General features: G+C 34.7%; 1 pseudogene; it reads right to left on the bottom strand.

Moving 5' to 3' along the window:
* Window positions 1-215: 215 nt before the first annotated feature.
* LOC148604359 (zinc finger protein 862-like) lies at window positions 216-2269 on the bottom strand (annotated as a pseudogene).
* Between the last annotated feature and the right edge of the window lie 14352 nt (window positions 2270-16621).

Below are 16621 nucleotides of genomic sequence, written 5' to 3'. Positions count from 1 at the left end.
CATTTTATCACCTATTTCATGTTCATCGTCTGAATATTGCTGAAATATTGCTGCTCGGACGTTAACCTCCAACAAACAAAATATTTCATAACAACATAGTATAACATTTAGGAAGAACATTATAACATATATCAGCATCATAATATGAAATGATTATAATAAATACTATGCAACATATATACACATGAGTTTTAACACATATATTAATGTTCTTTTCACTTGAGAATAATTCGACTCTTTGCTGATGCCCACTTGCTAAATGCTGCATCAAAGTTTAAGTCTTCTCTGTGTAAGCTGAGTCTAATTAGGTTCTGAAGAGATGTTATAGAAAGTTTATTTCTAAGGTCTGTGTTTATGATATTCACCTTAGAGAAACCTCTCCCAGAGTCTACTGTGCTGACAGGTGAAACAAGGAGTCTTTCAGCAGCAATGGCAACAGCAAGTTAGGTTGACTTTGACCTGAATGCCAACTGAACCAAGTCCTTAACACCTGAGTACACATTGAGACTCCTACTGACCTGAACCTTAGCAAATGCCTGAAAACTGACTAACTCAGCAACCACCTCAGACTCAGAACCTAAGCCACAAGAAGATAGATACTCTGACAATACAGTGGAAACCTCTGAAAGAATAGCACAACTAGACTGGGTATAAAGAGAAGGGTTAAACAACTGGGTAAGGGCTCTTAACACTGAGCCACCCCCCTCCTCAGTGAACCTAGACCTGAGATTGTCAATGACATAACTAACAAACTGAGAACAAGCTGAAGATGCCTCTGACCTCTGTTGGGCACTGTCCTTGATAGTTGGACCCTTATACTCAAATGTGCACATACCAACTGAATCAAATACTGGTGTATCAGGGACTTGGGCAAGAAACCTAGAAACATTACGACCAGAACTAGACTTTAGACCTTCTAAAATCTCAACAGTAGAAAGGAGGAGGGGGTTCACCTCAGTAAAGTCAATATTAAACCTCTGATGTGCTTTACACAGAGTAGCCAAATGCTTAAGAAAATTGGCCAGGTAGTGTGCTGTGTACAGAAACTTGTAAGTAGTGATAGGCTTATGCATGGCAAGAGCCTTGGCAGAGTTGTCCTCCAAAAATGCACTGACCAGGGCTGGATAATTGTCAACTACTGCCTGCATACTACCTTCAAAACTTTACCACCTGGTGTGGAAGACTTGCTGCAGACGAGTTTTGGAAGACTTAAGAACTGATTGGATACCTTCCAGTCTAGACATGTGACGAGGTGAGTAAGCAAAATACTTGTACATACTGTTCAGGACATCCTGAAACTACCAAGTACCTAATCTTGTCTGCAGCATTACCTGTACCAAGAGACAGCCTGTGAGCAATACAATGGGTTGCCAACAAACCAGTAGTGACCTCCTTTAACCTAGTAACGCCACTCTTACAACCTACCATGACTGAAGCACCATCTGTGGACACACCTACAAACTTATCAAGGGGTAAATCATAAGACTTGAACATATCAAGAAGCACTGAGAATATGGATTCTGCATTTGCAGTGGACAATTGCCTAATACCAAGAAAACTAGTAATGGGCTGTACCCTACCAGCTAGACTAGCCAAATACCTGATATGGACCACTAGATTCTGATGTACAAAGACATCTGTACTCTCATCTAACATGACACTGAACACACCTGAGTCCTTAACCTGACTTACCAACTTATCTACCACTACTTCTACCATTGACTGTTGAAACTCCTTGGTACTGTTGTGATGTGAATATGATGTATGGTTGTCTACTTGCATATCTTTCAGTTGAGCAGCACCCTATAAAACAATTACATTCCTAATGGATATCGACAATAATTATTTAAAAAAAATACATGTATTTCATATCTTTTTATTTCCTGTTAAATAAAAAAATAATTTCAACATTTTATTTTGGCTTGATATGTTACCCAAGTTGTACAATCGGCTTACTAATAACACACGGTGCAATTAATCTTCATTGTATATGTATCTAGGGTATACTACCATCAACATTATATCATAATACAAGCTAGACCTTTTAATAACTACAAAAAACCCCTAATTTTAATCATATTAAGAAAATACCTGAGTAATACAGGGTTGATGTAGTTGTGGAACTATGGCATTTGCCAAGTCATGTCTGGCTGCAAACAAAGTGTTGGTCATGGCACCAATGATAGCATTCTTGCTTTTGGATAATGCTGCTTTCTTTGCGGTGTCCATGTTCTTGGTTTCCTTTGTAACGGTCAGAGCAAAGATGTGACTGTTTTCACCTTATAAAATAAAAAGAAACATTTGCTCTTATCAATTTCCGTTTACAAAAAGATAATTATTCAGAAAAAAAATAAGGTACTCAACTTGAACATGAAAACATTGAATATAATTTCCGAATTCTTTGAATTGACTACAACTAATAACGACGTAATTTCCGACTGACAACATTTAGAAAACCAGACTGTCTTACCTTTTCTGGACTCGTGCTTTACCACACTTTCTTTTTTCAAAGCATTACATCCAGTTGTGAAAGAATTTCGTATTTAGGTATTTAGGTAATTTTGCATACTCTTAATTTGTAACAGTTTGTTTGTTTGTTGGGGTTTAACGTCCGAGCAGCAATATTTCAGCTATATTCAGACAATGAACATGAAATGGATGATAAAATGAACATGAAATGAAAAAAAAAAGAATGGGTCACAAGGATAATAGGGTCGACACATTTTGATTGCCACTGGAAAAAGGGGGGATGGGTAACGTCGGGCAATTTATCTTCCTGTGGCGGAGCGCAAAGGTTCCTACTCCTATCGAATACCACAGCAGGGTTCTTTAACGTGCGAGGAACGTGGCATCTTTCCCAACACGGTGCACCACTATGGTTTGCTGTCAGGTTTTCCGTATTATAGCCTGACAACCCCAGCATGTAACACGCCAGGGGTACCCCATTCCACCACTTGGGGCACACATCCCAGTTGCTCTGTGGGCAGAGCGCCTAGCCCCCGGCTAGGATTCTGAGCACTATTTAGTCGCCTTATACGACAAGCTTAGCGCTGCTGCAGGCCTATTCTTTTATCACCCGGACCTGCACGGGGCTAATAATTTGTAACATATTGTCTTGGTATATCTGAACTTTAAGTCTTACACGTAAGTTATAATTAACCTCTAGATATTTGCACGATTTTTTTGTTTCTGATTTATGCATGTAATAAAGATTTATATGATCCACATTACACAGACGTGTAAGCTACTTCGTGGATATTGTCACCGAGCTAAGTGTTCTACACAGGTGCTCAAGCACGCCAGTCAAATCCTGTATACTTCGATTAACTACCCAACGGATGTATACGACTTATTTAAGTAATTAAATAATTAAATTGATCACCAATCTAATACACAAAAGAGCTTGTATATTTTCCAAAAGTTTTTGAAATGATAAAAAACGAGAACTTAGTCGGAAATCATAATTTCTGAAAGATTTTTTTTTGTATATCCTTTTCAGTAATTTTAACATATTAAATATATACAACAATATATAGGACCGCATAAAAGGTGTTTGAAACTAAACATGCACGATATTTTTTCTACTTGTCGTTCATCAGGGTCTCTTGAATGTCGGTAAATAGTAAATTTTCTTTCATTTTACGAGTTTGCATTTTAAGAAGCTCTCCTTGTAGTTCTCAATTTTGTTCTTGTATATTGGCATTTTGTCTTTCTAATCCCTGTATCTGACTTTCAAGATTGATTGTTGGGGTTTTACGCCTGAGCAGCTATATTTCAGCTATATCCAGGCGATGAACATGCAATGATGATGAAATGAAAAATGGGATAGGACACAAGCACAATAGGGTAGACGAGTTTCGATTGCCACTGGAAATAGGGAGAGGTGGGAAGGATCGGACAATTTAGCATCCTGCGGCGGATCACAAAGGTTCCTACTCCTGTAGATTATTACAGCAGGGTTCTTTGACATGGGAGGAACGTGGCATCTTTCCCAACACGTTGCACCACTATGGTTTGCGGTCAAGTTTTCCGTATTATGACCTGACGACACCGGTATGTAACATTTCAGGGGTACCCCATTCCGTCAACTGGGGCACACAACCCAGTTGTTATGTGGGCAGAGCGCCCTAGCCCCAGACCAGGATTCTGGGCAGTATTAGTCGCCTTTTACGACAAGCTCAGCGCTGTCGTGTGCCTATTCTTTTGACACTTGGACCCATACGGGGCGACTTTTAAGAAATTGACATCTGTTTTCGTCCCCTTCTTCTCGATTTGGTACATGTTGCATTTCACTACGTAACTTCACGAGTTCATTTTTGAAATCATTGTACTGTGTATCTAACTATGTAAAGTCCTTGTACTATATTACAAGTAAATCGAGTTTAGTTTATTGCTTATATCATTATAATATTTCTCCAGGCCAGGTCATACTACATGAGGACTCGGACAAACCGGTGCGGTTGCAGGTGGTTGTTGAAAAGGGGACGTAAGAAGCCTTTTTTGGTGTCATATTTGGTGAGAACGTGTTGCAAGATGGAATCGAACTGGTGGTCCATAAAGCACTTGGTTTGATGAGCCTATTAATCCACTAGGACTGAACGTTTGTGTAGGTGAAAAGTTCACTGTTGACATTTTTGATCTGGTCGGTGTGCTTCTTTACCTACCGATTTGTGTATATGTTTTCTGTTTGCCATATAGGACAGGTATATTACAGGTAATTGAAGTCATTAACGCATGTGAATCTATATCTTCTCTTCCGAAGTATCCAAAAATGGTGTTTCTATGAAAAAAGCAGATTTATTATAACATTTTTTCATAAACCTGCAATTACAGGTCTATGGTGTCTTCAATATAAAATGGTACTCTAACTAATCAAATTGATTTTTACGAGCTTTTCTATTTACCGACCGCTTTGGTCCTAATTGCAAAACTTATTTATCGGTCTTTAGATATCAGTACTGCGGGCTTGTGATGTCACAAGCATAAAATTGACGGGAATCTTGATAATGAAAAAAGTTATTTTTGTCACTATGGTTCGTTGTATAGTAGAATAAATTTGCACCTATTGGTGTATAAATTAATCGATAGAACCCCACTTGTAAAAATCGCGAACTTACCCTCAAAGTTGTATTTTTAAAACATTAATTTCACTGTCCACGATCGTATTTATACCTAAAATATAGACAAAGTTGTGTGAAAATGTAGCACGTCAGCTGCACCATATAAAAACTAAACAAAATATTTACTTTAAACATATATACGTTATGTGCGGTACTGCGACAAATTCAAATGTTGTATGCTAGTAAAAATATATAAAGGAACTAAGAGACAAGGCACACATCAAATACGATCACAATCAGACATCCATTGGATTAGAAAAAATAGAAAAGTCTCAACCATCAATCACGAAAGTTTAAACTGTTCCCATTGAACATATATAGATTCGTGCTTTATATTCTAGTAAAGATTTGAAAAAGGACTAAATGCAAATCAAAAATCGGCTTCGACTTTCAAGCAATCAAACCACTGATCACGAGGCGATATAGTAAAATTTGTCGACATTGTTTTGTTTTGTTAAGTGTGAACAAACCCGATACTCATTGCAAGTAATAGGAAAAAGTTTTACAACTAGCTTGCAAATACGCTTCACATAATAAGTTTAATTAATAAGTTTCGTTTTGTTTATTTTTCTGATGGGCGGTACTTGGTATGGCCATATTGAGTATATCATTAAAAAACTTACACTAGGATCAATGTTCGTCGGCGTGTCCAATAGATTCTAGATCGGTTTACACTCGAGAAATTTAATATTTCGTATATTCGATCAATTCTCGAATACGAAGATGTCGTATAGGACAATGGCCTTCAAATTTTAATCAACAAGATAGAAGGAGACTAGATAGAGGCGAAGCTTATCGTAACTGGTCGCACAAAATTAACATCACTAGAAAATTTATTTCGTGAAACTGGATGGGAAAAACTCGTCGATAGAAGGGAAAAAAGACATAAACTCGTGATGATGTATAAGATGATGAACGGTGATACCCCCGAGTATTTAGGTATAAAACGGCTGAAACAGATAAACAACTTTATGGTATGTCATCTTTGAACTCCCTCTTTCCTGATTCAAGATGATATCGAATTAATCCAGCAAAATATGAGTTTAATGATAAATGGAATAAAATAGTTAGGCAAATTATAAATAAATAAAAGTAGCGTATATGGATTGAATATTAATAAAATATATGGAAGAGGTACGTTTAGAATGTTTGTGAAGTCAACTATATTTTCAAATGTCATCGATTCACACACACACAACAGGAAAAAAGGAAACACACACAAAAAAAAAAAAAACGAAAAAGAAAATTTTTATTTAAAATTAAAACGGAAAAGTCGTCAACATCAAAAAAAAGAAAAAAAAAGAAAACGAAAATTTTTATTTAAAATTAAAACGGAAAAGTCGTCAACATCAATCATTGTTTAACAGTAAAGAAATAGCTTTAGTAATTGATGCTAGTTCTAAAATGAAGAAGAGTTGTAAAACATTCGAGGTTTCATTGAAAGAATATTTTTTTTCATAGCTGTTGAGTTTAAGATAAACATGTGCGACCTAAACAAAGACCAAAAGAATAATCGTTCAAAATTGGCACGGCATTCTTTTTAAGTTGCTAATATTGTTAGCGTTTTCTTGCACTCGTAATTTCAGTACTGTACATTTGTATGTGATTTGCATAATTATACATTACTACACCACCAGTGCCGTAGAACCGTCAATTTTAGCTTCTTTCGGGATCTGTTGGCTTACGTTACACAATAAGGTTCAAAATTCCAAAGTAAATCTGTACATTTGAAACATTACAACACAACCTCTCATGAGTTTTAAAACGGACATAATCTTTTAAAACGTTCTAAAATTTCAAGTATATTTTCGAAAAAAGGAATACTCTTTTTTTTGCTAGTAATATGCATATGTACGATATGTCAAAATGTATAAAATTGAAAAGAACAGGAATGTATATTATCAATCGACCTAAAATCTTCAAGTTCCAGTTCACTAAAATTTGTGATAGAGTAATCAAGGAAACCAAGGTTATACCAGTAATCAAAAGAATGTAATCCAGGGACAAAGACCAGACATGGAAAACAGACATACACAACAAAAGACATAAAGTAACTAAAATCATACATACAAAGTAACGAAAGCAAATGAGCAACTCGGACTCCACTAAAAACTGGGACCCTGGACCAGGTGCACCGGTACGGTAAGGGTCCTCTGCTTTTCTAGAAACACCCGCCTAGTTGCTCATAAAAAATCAAGTCCGGGGTACACAAACAAAGAAAGGAAAATTATGACCCGTTGAATAAATCAGTTTCATGGTGCAGATGGATCCACGAGTGCATGATAACGATCATAAAATTTCTGTAGTGATGACTTCAATCTTGTAGCAACATAACCCTGTTCCAGAAGCCTATTTGTTGGAGTTCTTGCGCGATACAAAAAAGTCTGCGTAGTTTCGGCAATCTCTGGCATAACGTTTGAGTTGTGATATGAACACTCCATACGCAGGTGCTGAAGGGATGTTGCCACAGATTAAAGGAAAGTTGGCAATTCTGAATGAAAAGTCATCCCGTTTGTCGTAAAGTTTGGTCAATAGTTTTCCCTTACCATTGATTTCTAAGTGTAGGTCAAGATATGAGCCGACTTCGCAGTGTCTGTAGTAACCCTTATCTCAAATTCTTTGGGGTATATGCGGTGTATCAAATCCCCGAAATAAGGATTGTTTAAAGATAATACGTCATCAATATAGCGGAAACTGATATTAAAGGAACTAGCCAAACGAAATTTTTTCTTTCGGATCAGATCAGCTATAAAGTCAGCATCATAAGAGTGAAGGAATAGGTCAGCAAGCAAAGGAGCACAATTAGTTCCCATTAGAATGCCGACCGTTTGTTGAAAAACACGTCCACCACACTGGACAAATGTGTTGTCGATTAAAAATTCCAGCATTTTGTTAACATCTTCCTATGTATATTTGGAAGATTATTTGGAATTATTTCTTACAAAGTATGAGGAATATCTACCAAGAAATATTTATTTGTATCTAGGTGTACCATCTTTTTTGAAAAAAAAACAACGATGCATAATGTTTTAAATCGGGATTTCTGCATCAAGTCATACACATATCTATGGAACCATATCTACGCCAGGGTTTATGGTCAAAATTAGAAAATTATTGATTAATTGGGAGTCAAGTTTAATAGAGCATTGAATTCGCCTGGATGTTGAAAGCATAACAAAATCATATCAGTGACATAGAATATTTGACGGTTAGCGACTTTGAAGACTTTAGTCTTTAATTTTTATTACTGTCAGAAATTTCTATCTTGCACACAAGTTCCATACAATATTAAAAAAAAAACATTTTGACATTAAAGCTCCTACATATATAATTACTCAAAGGTCAGGTCGGCTTTAATTTGTTGATACAAATCCCCTAGTATATGTTGTCTGTAAAAATGCTTAAAACATGTCAAAGAAATTCTAAATTTGAACCAAATAATTGCTGAAATGAATTATGTAAGACATTGTTGCAATAACTTTGTCTACACAATTTGCAGATAGATTTTTGTCTTATAGTTTGAAATTTAAGTGCTCCTGAACGGAATTTTCTTTACAATCAGATGGCACATTTGCTTTCTTTCATACAGAAAATGTCGGAAAGCTTAAGCAGTAATAGTAAGGAATTCAATTTTACAAAAATTGATTAAGAAATGACTGTTACATTTTTTCGGTCTATGAAAAGATAACCCCAGTTAAGTGATGCGCACTAAATAACCTCCGAAGCACCACAGGCATTGAGGTTATTTCAAATAGACCGAAAAAAATATAGCAGTCATTTCTTATAATTTAATTTTAGTATCATAATTTAACGAGTAAATTATAAAAGAGTAATCAAGGGAACCAAGGTTATACCGGTAATGAAAAGAATGCAATCCTAGGAAAAAGGCCAGACATGGAAAACAGACATACACAACAAAGAACATAAAGTAAATACAATCATACATACAAAGTAAAAAATCAGATGAGCAACACGGACTCCACTAAAAACTGGGACCCTGGACCAGGTGCACCGGTAGGGTAAGCGTCCTCTGCTTTTCTAGAAACACCCGCCGAGTTGCCCATAAAAAGTCAAGTCCGGGGTAGAAATCTATGACCTGTTGAATAAATCAGTTTTCATGGTGCAGATGTAAAAAAAGTTCATGAGGTCACAGTCACATATCAAAATTTGGTCTATGAGATTAGGGACACACTTTTTTTGTCCAATTATTGATGTTTGTTTGTTTGTTGGGGTTTAACGTCCGAGCAGCAATATTTCAGCTATATTCAGACGATGAACATGAAATGAAAAATGGGATGGGACACAAGGATGATAGGGTCAACAAATTTTGATTGCCACAAGTTAAAAGGGAGGGATGGGTAAGATCGGGCAATTTAGCCTCTTGTCGCGGAGCGCAAAGGTTATTACTCTTATCGAATACCACAGCAGGGTTCTTTAACGTGCGAGGAACGTGGCATCTTTCCCAACACGGTGCACCACTATGGTTTGCGGTCAGGTTTTCCGTATTATAGCCTGACAACCCCAGCATGTAACACGCCAGGGGTACCCCATTCCACCACCTGGGGCACACATCCCAGTTGCTCTGTGGGCAGAGCGCCCTAGCCCCCAGCTAGGATTCTGAGCACTATTTAGTCGCCTTTTACGACAAGCTTAGCGCTGCTGCAGGCCTATTCTTTTAACACTCGGACCTGCACGGGGCGTCCAGTTATGAAGCGTGTTACATCTTAAATTAAACTACTCGGTAAAAAACTCAGTAAAGACGTAGGGGATTATCGTTCATGATAGTAAACACATCTTTTTAAAAAAAGAATAGAGCTATTTTTCCAAATTTAAAATATACTAGTAAATAACAATATTTTTGCAGTGTGCCATGCCGAATTAAATTCAATTTGTAACAAAATAAAAGCTGATATCAGGCATTGTACCCTTTATTGTACCAGACTACTCTGCAACGAATGTGCTAAAATAATAGCCCAGTCTGGTATAAAGGAGGATGTGTACTACAACGTCAAACATGATTTTGAAGACGAAAAGGAGAAAGCAACGGTTCGTACGTTTGAAGCCGCAAACATTACTTTAAGGTAAGATAGTGTACATATTCATCACATTTTCTTTAAATTTGAACATGATATTACACTAACTGTAGTACATCTTTTGACAATTTTTTAAAGAAAATTCAACATTCAGATTTTGGATAATAAGGTCTAAAAAATTGTAATTTTCAGAAATCTGGATCATCGGCCGACCTGGACCATTTTTGATATTTTAGGGTAATTTTTACATATTACTTAAATAAACGAAGTGAATATCAAGCCAAATTCACTTTAAATGGATTAGTATATATATATATGATTTAACATGGATTTTTATTCTATTTATGTGGCGGAAGAGTTACTTTGCTGTTACTTTACAAAACTTACAAAAACGGGGGCAACTTTCAGCTATTTGCCCATATAAAAATCTCTGATTGTCAAAAAAAAAAAAAAAAAAATAAATAAATAAAAAATATTCATAATTCAATTTTTTTTTTTACAAAACTGATGATTGTAGTGCCTATTTAAATACATATCTATGAACAAAGTTACAGAAGAGTTCACCGTGGAGTTATTTTTTTAGTTTAAATAATTTTGGGGTAAGGCGTTGGAAAAAATTCTTTCTCAGTCAAATTATTGGCTAAAATCATGTAAATATATTTAGTAAGGTTGCCAAATATCAAATTACAATGACTAATATTGAAGAAAGAACATTGCCAGGAACTGCATGATGCAAAATAATGTCACACAAATAGTCCCTTATATGATATGGTATACTAGTAGTTTAATGCTGGATAGAGACGTATACTGAACACGTGTGTCACAGCTACAAAATGAAAACAGAAAGATTGAAAGAGTATTCAAGGGAACCAAGGTTATAGTGGTAATCAAAAAGAATGTAATCCAGGGGCAAAGACCAGACATGGAAAACAGACATACACAACAAAGAACATAAAGTAACTAAAATCATACATACAAAGTAACAAAAGCGAATGAAATTTTACAAAGTTTACAAAACTCTAAATGATTAAGGATTTATAAAACTGGCAAAGTTATTGGTTAGACGTTCGGTCTCATTAAAGAGAATATTTCAGTATTTCAATTTGAGTATTTTATCTAAAGGAATCTTGGTTGGCAATAGAAACGTTATCCATACAAACAACGTTTCATAGCTGGATCTGCAGAATGTACCACCAAACCTCTTTCAAAACTTTTAACTTCTATACTCACAACTGTCAAGAGGGTCTGCAGTCCTACCACAACAGTTGTTACTAGTGTTATTAATTCAATGTGGATCCTGAAAAGTTCGGAAGATCTTTTGGAGACAATCAATTCAAGACTATTATCTGAATATGATAGCATTAAACCTATGATTTTTCAACACTGTATACTTCTATTCCCAATACTCAGTTAAAATCCCGACTTATAAACATTATACATCGTTGTTTTTTCCAAAAAAGATGGTACACCTAGATACAAATATATAGTTCTTGGTAGAGATTCCTCATACTTTGTTAGAAATAATTCCAAATCATCTTCCAAATATACAGAGGAAGATGTTTACAAAATGCTGGAATTTTTAATCGACAACATATTTGTCCAGTGTAGTGGACGTGTTTTTCAACAAACGGTCGGCATTCCAATGGGAACAAATTGTGCTCCTTTACTTGCTGACCTATTTCTTCACTCTTATAATGCTGACTTTATAGCTGATTTGATCAGAAAGAAAGAATATCGTTTGGCTAGATCCTTCAATCTCAGTTTCCGCTATATAGGTGACGTATTATCTTTAAACAATCCTAATTTCGGGGATTTGACACATCCCATCTACCCAAAAGAACTTGAGATAAAGGATACTACAGACACTGTGAAGTCAGCCTCATATCTTGACCTACACTTAGAAATCGATGGTAAAGGAAAACTATTGACCAAACTTAACGACAAACGTGATGACTTTTCATTCAGAATTGTCAACTTTTCCTTCATCTGTGGCAACATCCCTTCGGCCCCTGTGTATGGAGTGCTCATATCACAACTCAAACGTTATGCCAGAGCTTGCCAAAACTACGCAGACTTTTTGTATCGCGCCAGAAGTCTAACAAATAGGCTTCTGGAACAGGGTTATGTTGCTACAAGATTGTGTTATCACTACAGAAGTTTTATGGTCGTCATCATGAACTCGTGGATCGTTATGATGTATCCATCAGCACCATGAAACTGATTTATTCAACGGGTCATTGTTTACCTTTTCTCGTTTGTCTACCCCGGACTCATTTTTTTATGAGCAACTCGGCGGGTGTTTCTAAAAAAGCAGAGGACGCTTACCCTACCGGTGCACCTGGTCCATGCTCCCAGTTTTTAGTGGAGTCCAAGTTGCTCATTTACATTTGTTACTTTGTATGTATGATTTTAGTTACTTTATGTTCTTTGTTGTGTGTGTCTGTTTTCCATGTCTGGTCTTTGTCCCTGGATTATATTCTTTTGATTACCGCTATAACCTTGGTTCCCTTGATTACTCTTTCAAACATATTCCCATCTAATAAAAGACATATTCCTGGAGTTGGTGGAGGCTGTCACCTTTATTCTGGAATTTGAACTCTTGCTTGGTGTTATTTCCTTTTAACATCGGTGTCAGTTTGATGCTTGCAATTGGGAGTCTTTCAAACGTTCTAGTGACTAAACTCCTTTCAGTTTGGATTAACTCCTTTACCCAAGGTCTACTACATTAAAAAAACATCAATCATTCATATTGTCTGATAAAACTGAGTGCTAACTCAAAAGAACAATGTTTAAAGTATTACTCAAGGAATAAATAAGACAAAATGAAACTTATAACTTGTACAATATCAACATTATACTAGAATGATAACGAGCCCTACTAGAATCAGAAAGCAAGCACCCAAAGATAAAAAACTAAACTATCCTTTTACCTAAAAGCTAAACGTTTGAAATTTACCATCTTTTTGAATATAAAACTATAAAAAAAACTAATTTAGTTAAGACGCAAAGTGTAACAGATTATTACTAAACTCTCCATTATCAAAGGAACTTTCAAAATTAATTCCAAAATGTATTTTTTTTCTGTTCTGTGGGACTGTGGCCATTTTTTCATAACATTGACAAACCTTCACATGTTGCTCATAGTTTCATTACATTTAGCCGTTTTCAAGGTCACTCACAGAGAATTATGTTTTGACAAAAATAAAGTGAATAATACCGGTTATAAGAAACATTCTTTCCCAACTTTGTTTGATAAACATTGTTATGATATATTATTAAGTAGATATGTACACTTTGATCGAAAGCTTTGGTTCGATTTATAGTTCAATAGCATCAAATTTATGCAATTTGGTTTCACAAAACAAAAGCTTAAAAATACCGAATGCTTTAACAATGGTTTGGTTTCCGGCAGGCATGGCAATGATGAAAATATTTAGAAACTGCGTTAATCATGATCTACGTATATTTTGCAGAAACTACAAACCAAAAGAGTCAAGCTTCAAGTAACATACCAAGTGAATGACGTCAAAGAAATTGAAATTTAGAATCATGTTTATAAAGTTATATATGTATATAGAAAGCAGAAGAATTACCCTTGTATGAGGTATATCAGTATACTGACGTGCTGTGTAGACTGTTTCAATCGACTGTGATAATCATTTAGTTAATTATGCTATTGTATCAACAAGCTATTTACATTACTTTTAATTGTCATTCGCTACTATGAAAACACTCCATATATCTATATATATAAGGAAATCAACATTTTCACATGTTCACAATATTTTGGAACGCACATCCCGTGAGCTATGACATATAAATAATGTACAAATGTACTAACCTGAGGCTACAACATGATATTTGAAGAACAAAAGGAACACGTTGAGTAGTCTGCAGGCGATTTCAAATACGTACCTTCAAATATACATAGTAGTTCTTTATTCTAAAATAATTTGTCATGGAATGTATTTCTTCATATACGTCTATAAAGTTCTCGGATACTTGGCAATGCCGTGGCCTCGAACATGGGTTACAGCGTTGCCTTCGTGAAATAGTTTTAATTGTAATACAAGACTAATATAAAAATCATAACACTACAATATGCATCATTTTTACAATTGTTTTTAATAACAAAATAATACAGATAATATCTAGGTTGTGAGTATAATGCTATTTATAACTTGTTTTTATCAGTTTTATAATTGTTTTTTCGTGCATTGCTTTATTTGTATAATAATTAAATAAAGTATCGCAATTTGAGTAGTTTAGTAAACAGTCTAGATAGCTTCTTTTACAATAGTCTCATAAAAACACTAGATTATGGCATTTACTATATGCATATGATATTACAAATGGAGAGACTAAAAATGTATTAAAGAGACAAAAGCCCTACAAAAACATTTTTCTTACTGCAGTGAAATCGGACTATGACTGCGCTTTAATGTAATTGACACTTCAGAATTTTTTCTATGCGTTTTGCATTATTAAATGACTGGTTAATAGAGCAAGTCGTACATATTGATTCTAATTATGAGTAATGCTTTCATTTCAATACTTTTCTTACCATGTAAAAGTACCTTTTTTGCTTAACTTAGAAATTATTTGTATTTAAGAATTAATGTTTGACCATTGATTCCTTAAAAGGAATCTATGTATACCAATGTATCAGATTATCAAGTCATTAAATAATTTACATATCTAAAGATGAAATAAATGACACCTTTTAACACGTTTACATCCATCCATTGAAATGAGCAATTTAGTAATTAAGTATGGCAGATAATTCTTTTTGCAAGCTATTTTTACAAAAAGGTTCTGAATACCGCGAAACCTAGTTCATCAACTGCAAACATGAAATCAATTTTTTATGGATGCAATTGAAGAATATTCAAGGTAATTGGTTTGGACAGAAGAGGTGTAGACACATTCTAATTGGATAATTTCCATAAAGTCTTCAATACTCTCCCGAATTCGATGTCTCAGAACGTCAATATGTTCCTAGTCAAGAGTTATTTTTCGGATCTTTTTGACAGATTTGTTGTCGTTCAGCAGACAAAACTCCTAACAACATAGTGTTTGTGTGCAAAAGAAACTTTATTGAATGTCTAATTTAGGAAATTGGTCTTGACAATTCACTTGTCAGCATAACATACTCACTTAGTACTACGGTCAAGTAAGACATAACTATTTCTGTGTTAACTAACCTCAAGTGTGATTTCTTTATAGATAATAATATTATGACTCTCCTCACTATCTTCTCGATTACGAAACTTCACTAGTGTCCTTACAAACAGAGGAAATTTTGTTTGTAAGGACACTTGGTCAATTGCAGTTATATGTACTATTACATTACAATCATGTGATTACGTTGAAATTACAAAAAATAAGATACATTTCATCGCTTTTAAAATCATTTATTATATTCGTGCCATGATGTTATTTGTTTCCGCATGATTAAGTGCTGTGTTATATCAATTTTAAAAAGAAATGTTTTGCCTTTTTTGTTGCTTGCAATATGACGGTTGCCGTAGGGTACAATACACTTATCTTCCCGGAGAACCTGATGTCTTCTCTGTTTTTTTTTGTTTTTTTGTTTTTGTTTTTTTGTTGTTTTTGTTTGTTGTTTGTTGTTTTTTCGTTTTTGTTTTTTTTAATTGGGAAAAAGGGGGGGGGGTTGCTTAATTGTATGAAATTTATTTATTTGAATTCTATTTTGACTTTGTTGTATTTGAAATGTCATATTTTTCTCGTTTCGGTATTTTCCGATATCTTTTTCACTTCAAACTATAAAAGTCAAAAATGAAAAATCATAAATGTGATGGAAAATATGATGGATTTGTGGCTTGAAAATATAGTGGTCCGACAAGCGTAACTTATTTTTTTCTCTAAATCAGGTTAAAAACATTCTGGAATTAAAAAGCAGCTTATTTTTTTATATCTTTTTTGTTTACCATAAAATAAATGTCTTAAGTTGAGATAAAAAAATCACTGTCTGGTAGAGGTGAGATATAAATAGACGTTCAAAAATGATAATTTTCTACTCGTGGACGACGATATCATGAAATAAAGGAAAGCACTTTGGACAAAAGCATTTGGTATTAAAACAATGAAAAATCGCGAAGTTTCTTGAAGTAAACACATTAATATATAGATAGCAGTGTTTTAACGAATGTTCCAGGTGTAATAAATTTTGATAATTCACACTGTGAAATAAACTTTGATATCAATCCGCCAATTACAGAATTAAAAATTCATGGTGAAAATATCAATAAATTATGCAGACAATCAATATCATAAATAGGATAATTAATTGGAAAGAGCGAATAACCAAAATATCACTCATGCCAAGAACGATTGAGGATATAACTCATGCGCCGAACCAGTTACGCACACTCGTTAAATCTAGGCGTTTTTCGACACTCGTGATAATATTTTGGTTATTTCCAATTAACTATCCTATTAATCATG

Source organism: Perna viridis, chromosome 10 (genome assembly GCF_037379345.1).
Source record: "Perna viridis isolate PV_CMFRI_1.1 ecotype Kerala chromosome 10, ASM3737934v1, whole genome shotgun sequence".
NCBI lineage: Eukaryota > Metazoa > Mollusca > Bivalvia > Mytilida > Mytilidae > Perna > Perna viridis.
Note: the sequence above shows the minus strand (reverse complement) of the source record. Positions and strands in the feature narration are given on the sequence as shown.